The sequence below is a fragment of the Patiria miniata genome, unplaced genomic scaffold, assembly GCF_015706575.1.
Source record: "Patiria miniata isolate m_02_andy unplaced genomic scaffold, ASM1570657v1 HiC_scaffold_16, whole genome shotgun sequence".
Taxonomy (NCBI): Eukaryota; Metazoa; Echinodermata; class Asteroidea; order Valvatida; family Asterinidae; genus Patiria; species Patiria miniata.
Genome location: NW_024037054.1, coordinates 6,872,851 through 6,887,857, shown reverse-complemented (window position 1 = coordinate 6,887,857; position 15,007 = coordinate 6,872,851). Strand labels below are relative to the sequence as shown.

Here is a 15,007-nt window from a genome sequence, read left to right as displayed (position 1 = left end):
ATGGAACGCTTTTGTGTTTTAGTACTCGGTATTTCGCATAGATAGACAAAACACCTTTTCCCTAAGATTTCATTTTATTTGAAAATTTTAGCTGCCATCTATACCAACAGATATTTGAAAAACATGTGATGCAGTATAGTGTATCTTTTTCATGCAGTATAGTGTATCTTTTTCATACAGTATAATGTATCTCTCCGTTTTATTATATCATGTTTTTAAAGACTTATATAGGACACAGTGTATGCTTCCGCCAATCATTGTGTAAATTATAACCCGTCTCAGAAAGGCATCCCTCATGGAATTATTTCTTGTTTGTTTGTTTAATGAAATACATTGTCACTAGATCTAGTACAATTGTAAATAACCCGTAAACACAATCGTGTGAGTGGTATTGTCCTCTCGCAAAACATGAATGTCGTCAGTTGAAATTCATAGGCAAGTCCAAAGCGTGGTATATTCGGTTTCTTTTGCAAGGTGTCCGTCCTGCGCGCGAATGAACAAAACGGGATCCAGTTCCCTCAGATTTGCTTTCATATTTGGACAGCTGCAAGTGATCCCCGTTACAATAGTAATTCAATTGGATGTATTTGTAATGCGATTGTCCTAAGGCCGCAAATCTTTCAAAGACCGACTTTCGCGTAATGTTTACAACATCGAACTTACACCTACCCCTATATCAAGTTACCACGTGTAGGCGACATTCACAATCAGAGAAAAATGGTGATTGTTAGGTACTGGATCAAAGCGCACTCTGGACTGTACTCCTCTTTGGATTTTTTTTCACCAAAACTTTCCTCTCTGCATGATTTTGAAACCGCAGGCTTTGCTAATTGGGATCATTTGGCTAAATGTGGATTTTGTTTCTTCATAATAACTTGCCATCAGTAATCATTATAGACATATGTAATTTTTTTTTTAATTTATCAAAATTATTTCGGTCAAAATAACAGACATTAAGAGAAATTCCGGTCAAAACTTGAGTAGGCTAAGCGGTTGTAATGTGATGTTAACAACAGCACACTTTTGTTAACGGTTAAATAGTTTGCATGTCATACAGTTTGGATCATATTTGAGTTTAATTTGATTTCTTGATCGTTTATATGTGATGATATCAGAAACAACCTAATTCGATGAATGTTGTGAATAATACTAAAATGTTATGTGGAATAATGCCAAGTGTATCAATAATACTTGTTACTCTTTAAAAAAAATAATAATAACTACATGTATTTGAGTTAACTACACTAATATTTCCTCCAACAAAATAGGCCAAGACTGTAGCTCAAAAGTCTGGTGATTTTCCAGGGGGGAATAAACAAGTAGGGACTGCAAATCAAGTAAAACCTGAAAACCGACATCTGTGAGAATAGAACCCGGGTCATAAAGGTTGAAGACGAGGAAAATACCACTTCGAAATATTAACTCCGAAACTGTTTTTTCCCCTGGCTGTTTTTCTTTTGTAGGTGGTGTGAAAGTCTGGACTTGGTTGGTACGGTGGATTTGCCAGCGCCTATTGACGGGCCAGACTTGGTGAGATGAGCTGAGAACCCAAGTATGATTCCCAAAACCCAAGAGATGAAGCCGCGAGCGGCAAGCAGGACCGTTTACTCCACCTGATAATTGCTGTATGGCACGCCTACGTCGGCAAGTAACATCTTGGTTGTGATCCTGAATTCGAGTTGGGAAATTAAAGTTATATCAGTGAAAACCGATGGTACAAGAAGCACTCTTGTAGAAAAGGCTCACCAACATGCACAAAATACATTTTCTATAGTGATTTGGAAAACAATCGCCAAGGAAAATTGATGGTTCTACATTTCATGGTTTAAAAGCTAAGGAATACCGCTGGTCTCATTCGCGGTCACAAGATAAAGCCTCAAACGAGAAGGAAAACCGCATTGCACGGTAACTTCTCCGAATGTTTTATAACCGTGTTTAGACGTAAACGGTTAGTTGTGTAATAAAAAAAACTCAGTCTTCAGCTTGACACGCATCTTACGATAGGCATCTGAACGCCAGATTGCAAATCGGGATAAAAACCGCAAATTTTCCCACTGGATTTTTATTTTTTTGCGCGATATGGCCGGCCATATCGCCCACGCATGCTCGTCACCTTCATCTCAAACTTTAGAACCAATTCCCAGAACACAACAAAATAATCTGATTTATTCTATTTTGCCATATCATTCAAAAGAGGCATAGTTGATTTCCCTTGACATTACCTTTCTAAGGGAGACTGTATCCGAATGGCAAGATATGAATTGAAGCGAAGGACTCTAGACCGAACATGATACGACGCGCAAACTTGCTACTGCAGACTCGACGAGTACAAAAACATACCCTAGAGATTGCATAGTGCAGCGGCAGTGCTCAACTAATGGAGTTCGGTGAAACTCCTGATAAAAGGGTGGTTTGTATCTTGTATGTGCAACTTCATCAACGAAAAAGCCACCCATCCCTTTCGAGATGAGTTCGGGCAGGTGACATTAGCAAGCAAGAATGTGAAAAGGTCATCACCTTGAAAAAAGGATTAGGGCACTTTTTCAATGTAAATGTTGTTTTCTAGGATTCATACACCCACTGAACAAACACCTGTGACCGGGCTATCGCAATGTATATCTAAGAAACAGGTCGATGGCTTTAGCTGATGTAGGACAAGGGAGTTTTAAGGCCGAAGAGCATCCCGTTCTTTGTTATTGATTCTGGGAAGATTGTTTTATTTTATCTTGCCTACTGTTGAAGTTAAATAACATAATTGTTATCGAAATGAAGATACAGCACATTTGAGACGAATGATAAAGCTGGTGGCATATTGCTTAATCTTGTATTTCTTAGATATACTTGTATAGGCATATGATTAATTTTCGCATAGACTTTTCCCGCAAACTCTTTTATGTTTTTTTCGCCAAGGGTGACTAATTAGCAGATTAGCCAGCTTCAGGTTTCAATTCCCAGCCGGTTAATGTTCAGGTGAGAAAAAAACATATCCATTGCGTTAGAATGTCAAATTGGTAACAATGTCTGGAAATGATTGTGTGGCGTGGAAATAACAAGTCTGTGTGTAATACAGGACCATTTCAATAATGTGTATGTTTGATTAAACTAAAATACTTACATTAAAAGCTTTAAAGTTAGCAGGGCCTGACTTTAAATGTCCAACCGAACTGAAGGCAAACGTGGACGATTCTTGGCCTAATAAATTGGTTTGATTGTCGCATGAATTTTATTTTGGTATATTTATGACTGTGTCTGTTTCTTCAATACATTTTTAATAACATACGACGTAAAGGTAATCATAAATCATATAAACGCTAATCCGTATTATAATATAAGCTGTTCCCCCGTCCAAATAAAGAGCTCTTACCCAAACGAGACAATCAATTTTAAGGACGTAAAGCTCATGAAATATTCAAGTTGAATGCGTGCTGCACTTTGCAGAGTCGTTCCTCGGTGGAAGTCGACGATTATGGCCGGGGAGGGGCATTGTAAAAGCACGATTACTTATTCATCTGTTAGAAGCCCGGGTAATAATAGAGTATGATAATGGAAATGATATGACAAACCAACAGCTCACTTTTTCAAAAAAAAGTTTGAAAATTCAGAAAGAATGTCCTTTCACTGGTCCAAGGGATGGTAAATATTGTTAAAGATTTAGATCGGGTTTTTGATGCAGCCATTTTGACGCTTAAGTAACAATTTAGACCGGTGGTTATGAGACTTATATTTGTTTTAATTATCCTTTAATGCATCCATCATAATAACCATTAAACCTACAATTCAGATAACGGGGGTTATTATTACCACAGTCTGCCAACATCATCGCCACAAATAGTATACCAATACATTTACTAGCAATACTGCACTGTCACAATCACCAAAACCCAAATGTCATTACAGTTATTGGGTCGGGTTAGGGTTACATCTCCTGACCACCAATTTCATCAACTTTGCCCATTTCCAAAGCCAACATCCCTATAACCAACACCAACACCACAATTATCATTACCATCAACGACTCCAGTTCAAATACAAACTGCATCATCACAAAAAAATAAACAGCCTCTTCCAAACCTGAGTCTGTGCCGGTACCGATATCATATGAAATTTGGACTCGATGTCATATGATGTTGGGACGCTTACAACATCTGGTCTTGTTGACCTTATCATGGACGCCAACCCTTACACGTGACCTGCTACTGTCATGTATGTTCACTATGGCATACGCAATACAACTAATGAATTCGTGAGTCCAAATTTCAAACTACACCGGGCAATGTAGGATATGACGATACGGTCTTTTTGTATTTCACATCAAATAGTACACGAATTTCGATGTCGTAAGCACATTTGTAGCAGGTAGCGTGTTAAGAAATTAAATTTACAGCCCACTTGTCTTTGGCGTAAGAGAGGGCATGAGGCCAAGTCACAGCGTGTTGCCTTTGACGCCTCTGCTTCAACAGCTCCTTCATATAATTATGTTTCTTTAATCAAGTGCAAAAAAATACGTTATGCTTGGAGAGAGAAAGCCACACGGCATGGCCAAGAACAGTGCACGTACAAAATTACACGACGTTATTTCTTTGTTCCCCTGAGTATATAAAACCGCTTGCTGCTCTAGGGTGTCAAATTCATCCAACAGCAAACGACGTTTTTGATGTTTTGTGAAACCCGCTTTTCTTTATGTTCTTGGAATTTGATTAGCCATCTCAATTTGGAAGTTGTAAGTGTACAAGGGCTCAGATTTATTTTGTACCGGCCCCTTTCGTCTGTGATTTTTCAGCATTATGAAAGAACGTGCACTTCTTTTTAGGTATAAACCTCTCCACTTTTTGAGCTCAATATCCCTTTCGAGTTCATCGTCTTCTAGGAGCAGCAACTCAGACGATTGCTTTTCTTTACCGCAGTATTAAGTGCCCCAAACAAGACTTTTCTTAAAGTTACAAGGATAGCAAGATATAAAACAAAATCATTATTCCAAGATGGTGTCGTGTTTCAGAAAATGACTTTTGGGATTTCAGAAAGATGAAACTCCGGAAGAGCCAGTGCCTTGCATCAACACTTAATGCAAAGGCGCAACTTTGTTTTTGGTATGACTCTTTGATATACCATTAGTGAAATACACCCTAAGGATATGGAAAAGGTAGCGATGCTGTTTATTGCTTTCTATTGACACAAAATTCCCAAGATCGCTTTTCAATTGTTTCCCATGCCTCGTGAGAATGGTATAAGAGCCTTCAATTCGAAGCTGACGAGATTCCCCGCCCAATCCTTGCCTAATTCGACGGCTATTTCATGTTTTCAGAGGCTACTGGGAACACACGGGAAATTGTTTCAAGAATTGTGTACGCGTAAAGGGCAGGTGAAGAGCTGTCAGCCACCCAACCATTTCCGTGGAAGCATTTGGTGGGTTAAAAAGCCGATACACAGGCTTTCTGTTGCTAAGAACCGGAGTGAAATGCTAAATGTAACAATAGCAGGTGCTTACATCAAAGGCCTTCGGTATACAGTAAATTAGGTTGATCGCCCGTCAGTCGCGAGTAGCAGGTATGATTATTTGATGACATTGTTATAATGTGGTGTGGGTTTTCGGCTGATGATGCGGCAATAATTCTCCGTATTCGTCAGGGCTCGGTGTGTGTGGTTTCGCTGTCAGATACGCAATGGTATGGAGTCATGTAGTGGGCGGATTACTTTCTCATTCTAATTGAATGCCGTTCATGATAAAAGCGATCACTCCTGGCTACCGTCTCAGCATTCGTTCAGTGCATTCACCCGGTTGCTCATCGTACTTTTTCGTTGCTTCACTTTGAGTGCAAAAACAATCTCAAGACTTTTCAGCACTTCCAAATTGCCATCGGAATCCTCTGGTGTTCGGGGAGAAACGCTATTGCTGCAGAAGAAAATTGTACCGGTAAGTCAAAAAAATGACATTCCATAATAAACAATCCCTGACATTCGTGTGAACAAAAGTGAAGTTTTCGACAAACAGCTCGTATTCCCAAAAATGAGATTATTTCCAAAAATGAGATCTAATGATGGAGCTTAGTTAGCCAAAAAACCTTGCTCGAACTGTTTCGCAAGCTCTATCTTGAAAACCTTCAGATTATTAACGAAAAATTAACATTATTGGTATAAATAATGTTCGTATTGTGATGACATACATTTAGCTTTGTAAAGGAAAGACAATTTGTTGCCCATTATATTCCGTTAATTTCAATTGTTCATTATTATGATTATGATGTTTGAAAATAAATCAAATCAAAAGAATACACACACTCTTTCCTCAATTTACAAAATTTTAATAGTGAAAAAAAAAACTACATCACTACAGTAGGCCTATAAACACGATTATGTGTACGATAAATAAATGGACGTGCTTGTGATTTTGAGAATGCAGACCTCGTTTTGCATTTGGGAGCATGCGCAGTGGGTCCTCTTTCATTGAGTGACGTTTCCTGTCTTTCGGCCTCGGGCCAATAAATATGTGTTCAAACCCAATGACAACCGAAGCGTTAAGATGCATTGAAATGTGATTAAAATCCAATTTGGGTCCAGTGCGTTCAGTCAAGCGAGTGGTCCACTTCTGTATGAAAATAATTATACATTGGACAAATATACTTCGGCAAAACAGCGGGCTTGGGGTTGCAGGCAGAAAGAGGGAATCTCGAAAGGGTCAGGGCAAAGAAATTAAGATGCTGGAAAAGATGTACTTTGATCAAAACAGCAAAGCATTGTCTTCTTAAAGTCAAAATACTTCAAATGTGTATGTAGCCATAAACTCATGAACACTTATTTTGACTTTGTCTTGTAGTTTGGTTTCTAAACAAAGAGAAATATACATCTATTATACATATACGTTTTCCATGAAGCACAGCGAAATAGGTCCCGCCCCCACCCGATATTTTCGATGGACAAGGGGAATTTTACAAAAGCCCTGTGACGCCCGTCCTTAGACTGTACAAAAATAGCACTCTTCCCCAACCTCCACGATTCGCACTAATGAAAAGGAATCGACGCGCCTGGCCGCTGTTTTTGTTTTCTTTTCGCTTCAAGTTCGTCTGGCAATCCTTTGACGTTAAAAGGAGACAAACAACAACTTGTTGAGTACCCTTTTTATCAATGTTTCCGGATTCCTGTTTGTCTGCTGGCGCGACGTTTGTCAGAGCCAATTGATATGTGTGTGTCCTGACGTAAGCCAAGAAAGGCTCGAAATGTTTTTGCAGTTGTGCAGATCTTGATTTCCCGCGCGTCTTTGCTTTGGTGACTTTCTGCACTGTAATCAGATGCTGCTTTTGAAGCAAAATATTATGGACAAAGTGCGTCGGCAAAATATAGGAAACCGCTGACGGAAAATGTTACCCAAATTTCAAAGAAGCTTCAAACAGTAACCGCATTGACAGAACAAATCGGAAACGTGTTTCAAAATCTGTTGTATCGTCTGTCGGAAAGAAACCGTAAGTGGCCAGTGACATCCCTTTCGCGTGCGGGCCTAGTTTAGCTACCAAGACATATGATGAGTACAAGTAGTACACAGGGGGTTTTGACTTGAAGAAAGAGGGCGGAAACTCGCCCCAGACCACCTGTCTCTGTGTTTCATGTAATTACATTCAAAAGGCGCTAGCGCATGAACGCTGTTCCTATGTGCCCAAATCGACACGCTAGATTACTTCACATTCATGTCCGTTGCTCATCCTTCACATGCTGAGACATTATGAATTATGAAACAGGGGAAAAAGTAGATCTACGTAGCACAGTCAAACTACGTATTGGTTTCTCTGGTTCCCAACTGACTGAAAGTCTGGTCGCAACAGAAACGCACATCGTTTTAGCTCTCACCAAGATCCTCATTAACGATACACATTCCAGTCTTTAATAATCCTGACTAAATGTAGAGCTATCTTTATGTTACTGTTTTTTAAGGGGATGTTTAATTTACAATCCTCTCACAAGCATTTCACCCGTTTAAGTTACATTTACATTAATGTCCCGTTATTTGAAATCTCAAAGTTCAAAAAAGTATCTTTACAAAACATTAACATGTCTATTGATAATAGAATGTGAAAAGCGTTTAAGTTATAGAAAATGTTTATGCTGACCTTTAGTTGACAGATTTCTTGCGAGCAGAATTTCGTTTAATCCGATCAGTAAGATCTCCTTAACACCCCGTGTTAACAAGCTGTAGACGTCTAGACATAATGTAATTGTAAAGAGCCATGTTCGACATGCCGATTTTACTTAATAAGATGTAGTCAAAGTTAAAAAAGAAAAATCTTTCACTTGAAAGACATCTATCCAAAGCAAATATTAGGAATTCCTTTTAAAGTTAATAATTAACTGACTTGTATCAGTGTAGAATTACATTTGATGTGCAAAAAAAATCGTCACTGTTGTTTACTTTAATGATTGGTTTTTTTGGGGGGAGTGTTGGAATGATAAATTGTTGGGAATACTGAATGACGTGTTCGGTATTTTACTGAAACTCAAAATTGCCCCGTTTATATGGTCTCAAAATGCAAAAGGCGTATTATTAATAGAGTTTTTGGAGTGATGTAAATTGATGGTTAGTTTTAACAATCATAAAGCGCACTTTGGAGATAAGAACTGACTGGGTTCTCATGGTTATGCTCATGACTGTAACAGTTTGTCTCATGTCTCACAAAAACAGATGTTCAGAAAAATGGCACTTTAAAAAAAAAATCATTCATTATCAATCCCATTCATTGTCATATTAATTAGTTTGTAATGGTAAAATAATTTATGGAAGGTACACATTTAATGTGTAGTTAAGTATTGTCACGCCACGGTGTAATTTATTGAATGAATGGCTCATATTTCATTTCTCAAGCTTCCGTATCAACAAAACTGCTGGAGAGTGACAGAGATTGATCGTTTTGCGACACCAACCCGTGCGAAGCCTTTACAGAATAATTAGAAAGTCATATGAAACTGTTCTTTATTGTAAAACAAAACACTTGTCAGTAGTTGCGTAGGCCTACATGGTGTTACAAGAGTTAAGGCACTTTCCTAGGCAATTATCACTCCAATTGTCATTGGAGAGTGTTTTTTTACGTAATTTTGTTCTCTTTCTCTCTTTTGTTATCAGGAATTCGAGTTATGTTTGATTTGTTGGGGGGGGGGGGGGTAAGTTTAAAAGGTTGTGGTTGAGTTCGATTATCAATAATAAGTCAATAATTTGAAGCACGTATTTTGATCATATCAACTTCGGAAGAGTGTTGAGAGTGTAAAACCACTCAATTGGATAATATAACTCAGAGAGTTCTTGTCAAAAACTTTGACAATAAAGTTTTGATATCACCATCCCGATATTTGAGCCTCACTAATCACATTAAATTTTGTTTTATATTTCAATCCCTTCTGCTTTTGGTCAATTATTAGCCTGAGATTTGTAGAGATCGCTGGCTGCTATTGCAGATAGTCATACAAACTGCGATTTGGTTACCAAAATAAATGAATTCTCCGGTATTGTTTTGATGAGACCCTTTTAACATGCCATAGATCAATTGGGGTAATTTTCCTGAAATCTTGTTAGGAGTGGGTCTACATGAAATTCAATTTGATTCCCTAGAGCCTGCGGTTTCCACAATTTATGGATCGCTTTCGGGTGATCAGACGCAAAGTCACTTTGGATTTCTTTATTCCAGATTTCCTTTAAAACCATTGGCATTTACACGTTGACATAATGACACCGTCTGCATTGTGATCCACAGAGTGATGAGGACAATCACTATTGATATCATCCTAATGAAATTAGTTAGATGTGTAGATTCAGTATTATTGCTTCATTAAAAGGCAAAAGTGTCCATCAATGAAATCATTATCAAAACAATTACGTAGCTGCAGCTCTGTAATTGTTTTTACAACGATTTCATCGAAATTAGTATTTGCTCGGTGTTTTTATTCTGGGAACGACTATATAGGATACACGTGGACATTGTTATTTGTTGAAAAATTTAATCAGCCGAATTGGATCGTAAAATTTCTTTCTGTATAAACATGTTGACGAACACTGATTCTGCTAGTCTAATCATGGGTCGCTTCTAGGTCCTTTTCCTGTGAATTTGCTGTTTGTATATTTGACATGGACAGATCTATTACTATAACAGAACGACAGTAATTTCCATTTGTTTACATACACCCTTCGACATGGATGGGGAAAAAAAAGAATTATAACTAAAAAAAAAACTGCTACCTTTAATACAAAATTAGAGACTTGTGGTTTGCACGCCATCAAGGGACATGTAAATTTATTAACGTGCAGATTTGATGTACGCGTAGAGCCTGGTGGTTGCTAATTAGAGCGAGAGTCTGGTTACAGACTGCATTGGCGAATGTTATCACGGATAGATTACCAACGACGACGGTGTCCAGTCTCAAGTCTTCCGGTGGACGTTTTTGATGAGCTCTTCTCACACTGGTCAAGAATTTAGGTCAAGTGTCTGAGGACTCATTCTAAGTCCATATCGGTCTCAGTTACCGAGGTGAACGTCTTGGTACCATACTCTTTACCCCTAACTATCCCCAAGGTGCAGAAGAAAATTCTACGCGAATAGTTTTTTTCCTCCGCGCTCCTTCACTCTCGAATTCACTTCTTGCCGCTTGCTTACCTTTAAAATGTGATTTAAGGAGAAACGAGATGGCCTAAGTGCATACCTTTGGCGAATCTAAGATAGTTTTTGCTCAATCCTTTGGTGGTACTTTGTGCACTCTTAGAGGAGGTTGCTCCCACCACAGTTTCCTTTATGATAAACGAAGTTCTCTAATATATTATTATAAACGGACTTATGACTTTCTTGTTATTTTGAAACATTTCCAACAAAACACAATACTTTTTTCTCTAAGCAAACGAATAACAATCCTGTTCTATCTCCCTTTGTCTCATGTTCTGGAACACAAAGTTGATGCTTACTTGCTCATATGTTGCTGCTTACTGTGAGCAAAATGAACCCTTTAAACTTGAGATTTTCTTCTCTGATTCCATCATTAGTTGCTTGCTTTGATCATCATTACTGAAATTTTACAGGGAAACAACTTTGTCGACAGTATAATATCCCTTCACCCGTGACACTGTATGTTAACCTATACTGACACGTACAGAGGTCGACTTTCAGGAGCCAAGTTCAAAGATGGGACATCGTCTCTAAAAATGAAGACTTTGCCCTCAACTGCCCGGCGACCATTAAATTGTCTATGAACCTTTTTTAATGTGATTGGGAGAGCGCTGACAGATTTGCTCAACTGCTGACTACCCGAATAACAAAACTTACAGAGATATTTTGCAGTAGCCACGCCGGTTTTGTCTGGGCTTCGTGATATTGCCAAAGACAGATTCATGTATTGCATAGCTATAGCCTCGTCTCAGCTTCGTGTACTTGGGCAAAGCGGAAGTCCCATGTCTTATGAGACAACTTGCACGGTCCTACTAATATTGTCATACAGGAGGATACAATTAAAGCTGCTTGTTTTCTTACCTCACTCTCTGCGAGGGAAAAGTTCATATTAAAAATGTCGCGAAGTGAATGGCCTGAGAACCTGTCTTCATTACTTCAATCGGAATGAAAGTCGCCAGTGTTGGGACTGCATTCTGCTATAGTTTATCCCGAGGGTGAGCTGTTATTGGACTCAATCTAATGAGGAGCTCAAGCAACGTCCTCCAAGTGTTGTTCTTGTGTACGGCATAATTCAATGGTTTTGGTTGTTTCCAATGCACGGGACCTTCCTTCAGGATCCCCTGCCCGAACGCGTTGACAGTCTCAATCGAGTTAATTTCATGATCAAGAGCACGTTAAGAATTTCCCTACTCTGTAATTTGGTATATTAAGTTACAGAGCAAAGGGGTTCTACTTATCATTACATTACAACCGGGACAAGGTATGGTGTACTTGTAAATACAATACACTTTGGATGCATTGACATTTCTTACATTCTTATTCTCAGAATGTATACCTTATTAAGTCATACTTCACATTATCAATCCGTCAATTAGCAGGAGGGGCACATTGCTTAATGGCAGCGGTGTAAATTTGTGTAAACACAGGTGGTTCATGTTGATAATCCTACCTCCACTTTATTATTGGGCGACTTCTACAATTCATCATTGATTGTTAGAGGTTCCGTGGCTAGTAATATTTTCACACCGCCCTGTGATGCCATATCATTCAAAGTATTGTTTTATCTCACTGTGTACCTAACTACATTATGTATTACAAAAGAAGGAGATCAGATCCCACATATATAATATTGGTATACATTATGGATTACTTGGTAAATTTGATAGTCAGCTTGTGAAATGGCTCGACAAATACCCAAGACCACGCATCATGGGAAGCCATAGAGGGGAACTAAGTGAGCCTATTGAGGTGTTTTGTTTTTACGAACGTCCCACACTTATTTTTTTTTCAGAGAGACGTAGCAAACTCCAAGAATAAACGAGAACAATGACTATTGACTTCAACACAGCATATCCCTGAAGCTTTTATTTATAAAACATTGATATTTTCGGACACAAAACTTTGCCAGCCCACGTAAAAAAACAAATTGTTTTGAGATGTTTACGTATCAGTGTGTGGAGGAGGCATGTCATGCGAGTACGGACAATGAAGCACACCACACACGCCCGGGCAATGCATTGTCATTGTGCCCACATCGGACCGAAGGCGTTATGAAGTGTAGGAAGTGAATGTCACATCTGCATGTACACTGTCCTATTGATCGCCATTGAAACAAAAATGGCCTTGACTTTGATCGTTGAAATCAATGCATTTCATCGTGCTTAGACAACTGTGTAGTTCTCACTTGAAAGACGTAACGTACGGTGGAATAAAACAACAAATGAAATTATGCCTTAAATTTAAAAAAAATAGTACCTCTATATCTGTTGGCGAAATTCCGACATTGTGTGAAACAAAAGAGACTAAAAAAAGACCTATAGGCCTAACGAACCGATTTTTTTTTCCCCGTGTAAATTTACAAGGTTGTATTTTAGGAGGGATACTGTATCTTGTCTGCGTGGTTCTTTCAGTCAAACCCCAAAACGGACTTACATATGCTTTTAGAAATGGATATAGACGTCACCAAACTGTATTATTTTAAGGTTATCAAAGTGCAAGGCAAACGCCGCATTGGGGCACTCCGTGTACGTTACCGCATTAAGTGTCATTTTAAAGTGTGGATTTAGGTTTTAAGGGTTGGAAATGAACGACGACTACGAGACAAAAGGGCATTAACGGGATAAAACGAGTCCATGGTATTGTCGACATTTCATTTCTTATACGTTAATTATGATACGTTAACGTATACATTTCTAAGTCACATGGACAAATTACCCTTCATAAAGAAAATTTACATGATATATTTTGGAGAATAAAATTGACACGGTACTAAATTAAGATCGACATTTGAAAATATTCTCTGAGGGGAGAATTTCAGTATATTAATAGGAAAAGGTGCATTAAAGAAGAATTTTTAGTCTGCTTCAGGGTTTTTTTGTGGGGGGGATAATGACAGTTATTTCCTGATCTTCATCAAATATATATTTATATAAAAATGGACTTCTATTTGAAAATTACTTTAACTTTGATGGATAGAATTTATTCAGATATGGTGAGTGTCTGGGTGGCTGGGCAACCATAGGGAAAAAATGATGGAGCTCATTCAAGACCAATAGTTGAGGCTGCTGCAAATCCGAATCGATAATTTTCCAAAAAGACAGCCATACAATGGATACAAATATTAGCCAAGAAGATTTCAATCGCATGTCAATGATTTCAGAGCCCGAGCCATTTGGATTTGAAAAGATTATATCGAACGATCGCTCAACAGTCACAATTGCAAAATTTGGTGAGGCTATCTGGAGCATGGGTCGAACAACCTTTTTGTCTGACAAGTCGACCTGCGCTTTCTGCACACAGTGCTACTGTTTTCATTGCGCGAGGCACCAAATCTGTAATTTTGTCCATCTTCGATTTCCAAAGACGTGAAAGGGGAAAAAATCTGCGTGTGTCAATACCAAAAGGCCTTCCAGCCTTCAAACGGTTCATCTGGAAAATTGAGCGTAACGATTTTTGCCATGACATCCGGTATGCTCATGGATAGTCCCAACGTTCCCGGGTTGTCGTATGGTTTGCATCACTGTAACTTCAGTCTTAAGGTTCTCTTGCAACATATCAAGTCTACTGGGCTGTGCAACATTATCCGACAGGATCAATTTTGACTTTCAATAAGTGCTCACGGGCATCGGTTTTCATTTTAAGAAATATTGGTTTATTGCTGTAAGACTATACCCCTCGCTTCGGTAACATTAAAGTGGCGAGGCACATTCAAGACAAATGGATTTATTTCCCTCAGGATGGGGCTTTCTCAAAAGAGAATCTTATGCTTGATTTCAGATCTTTTCTTACATCCAAGATTACCAGCAATTTACTTTTGGCTTCTTAATTTTCACCGACACAATGGTTGTCTGTGGAGAACAGACTACCTGGAATGTAAAAGAAAGTATCTGTGAACAGCACGTCGAGACCTCTCACTTCCTCCACAGTAATCTGCTACTCAAACAGCACTCTCAAAAGTGACCTCACTTGAATAATAATTGCAGAAACTAGTAACTTGACTTTCTGGTATGTTACAAATTATGAGGATTTGAAGGAAGCTAAGCCCTGCAGAAAAGAGTGAAAAGGTGGAAAGGATATCGTTGATGACGGACGAAAAGAGATAATTAAGTGGATTTGAGAAAATGTTAACAGTTTTAATACAGAATTGTTTGTCCAATACCATATGGACGGGGTCAGTATACCCGAAGATATTAAAATCGCCGACTTAACGATTCATCTTATAGATGGGTCATTCCACCGGGTTGGGGAACAATGTGTGACATATGACCATATTAAGAAAAGCATGAATGCCTTGCTAGCAGTTGCTCTACATAATGTTTGTTGTTGGGTGTTTCACTACTGCAGAAAGTTTGAAATCATTTCATTGTATTTTGCCAAAA

At 38.5% G+C, this 15,007-nt stretch overlaps 1 protein-coding gene across 1 annotated transcript in view; it reads left to right on the top strand.

The window, feature by feature from the left end:
- Positions 1-5,403: 5,403 nt before the first annotated feature.
- The window catches only part of LOC119722809, a 45,530-nt gene continuing 35,926 nt past the window's right edge, over positions 5,404-15,007 (top strand). The window contains exon 1 of the mRNA XM_038193162.1: positions 5,404-5,911. The gene's annotated coding sequence lies outside the window, so the exon portion shown is untranslated. The remainder of the gene's footprint in view (positions 5,912-15,007) is intronic.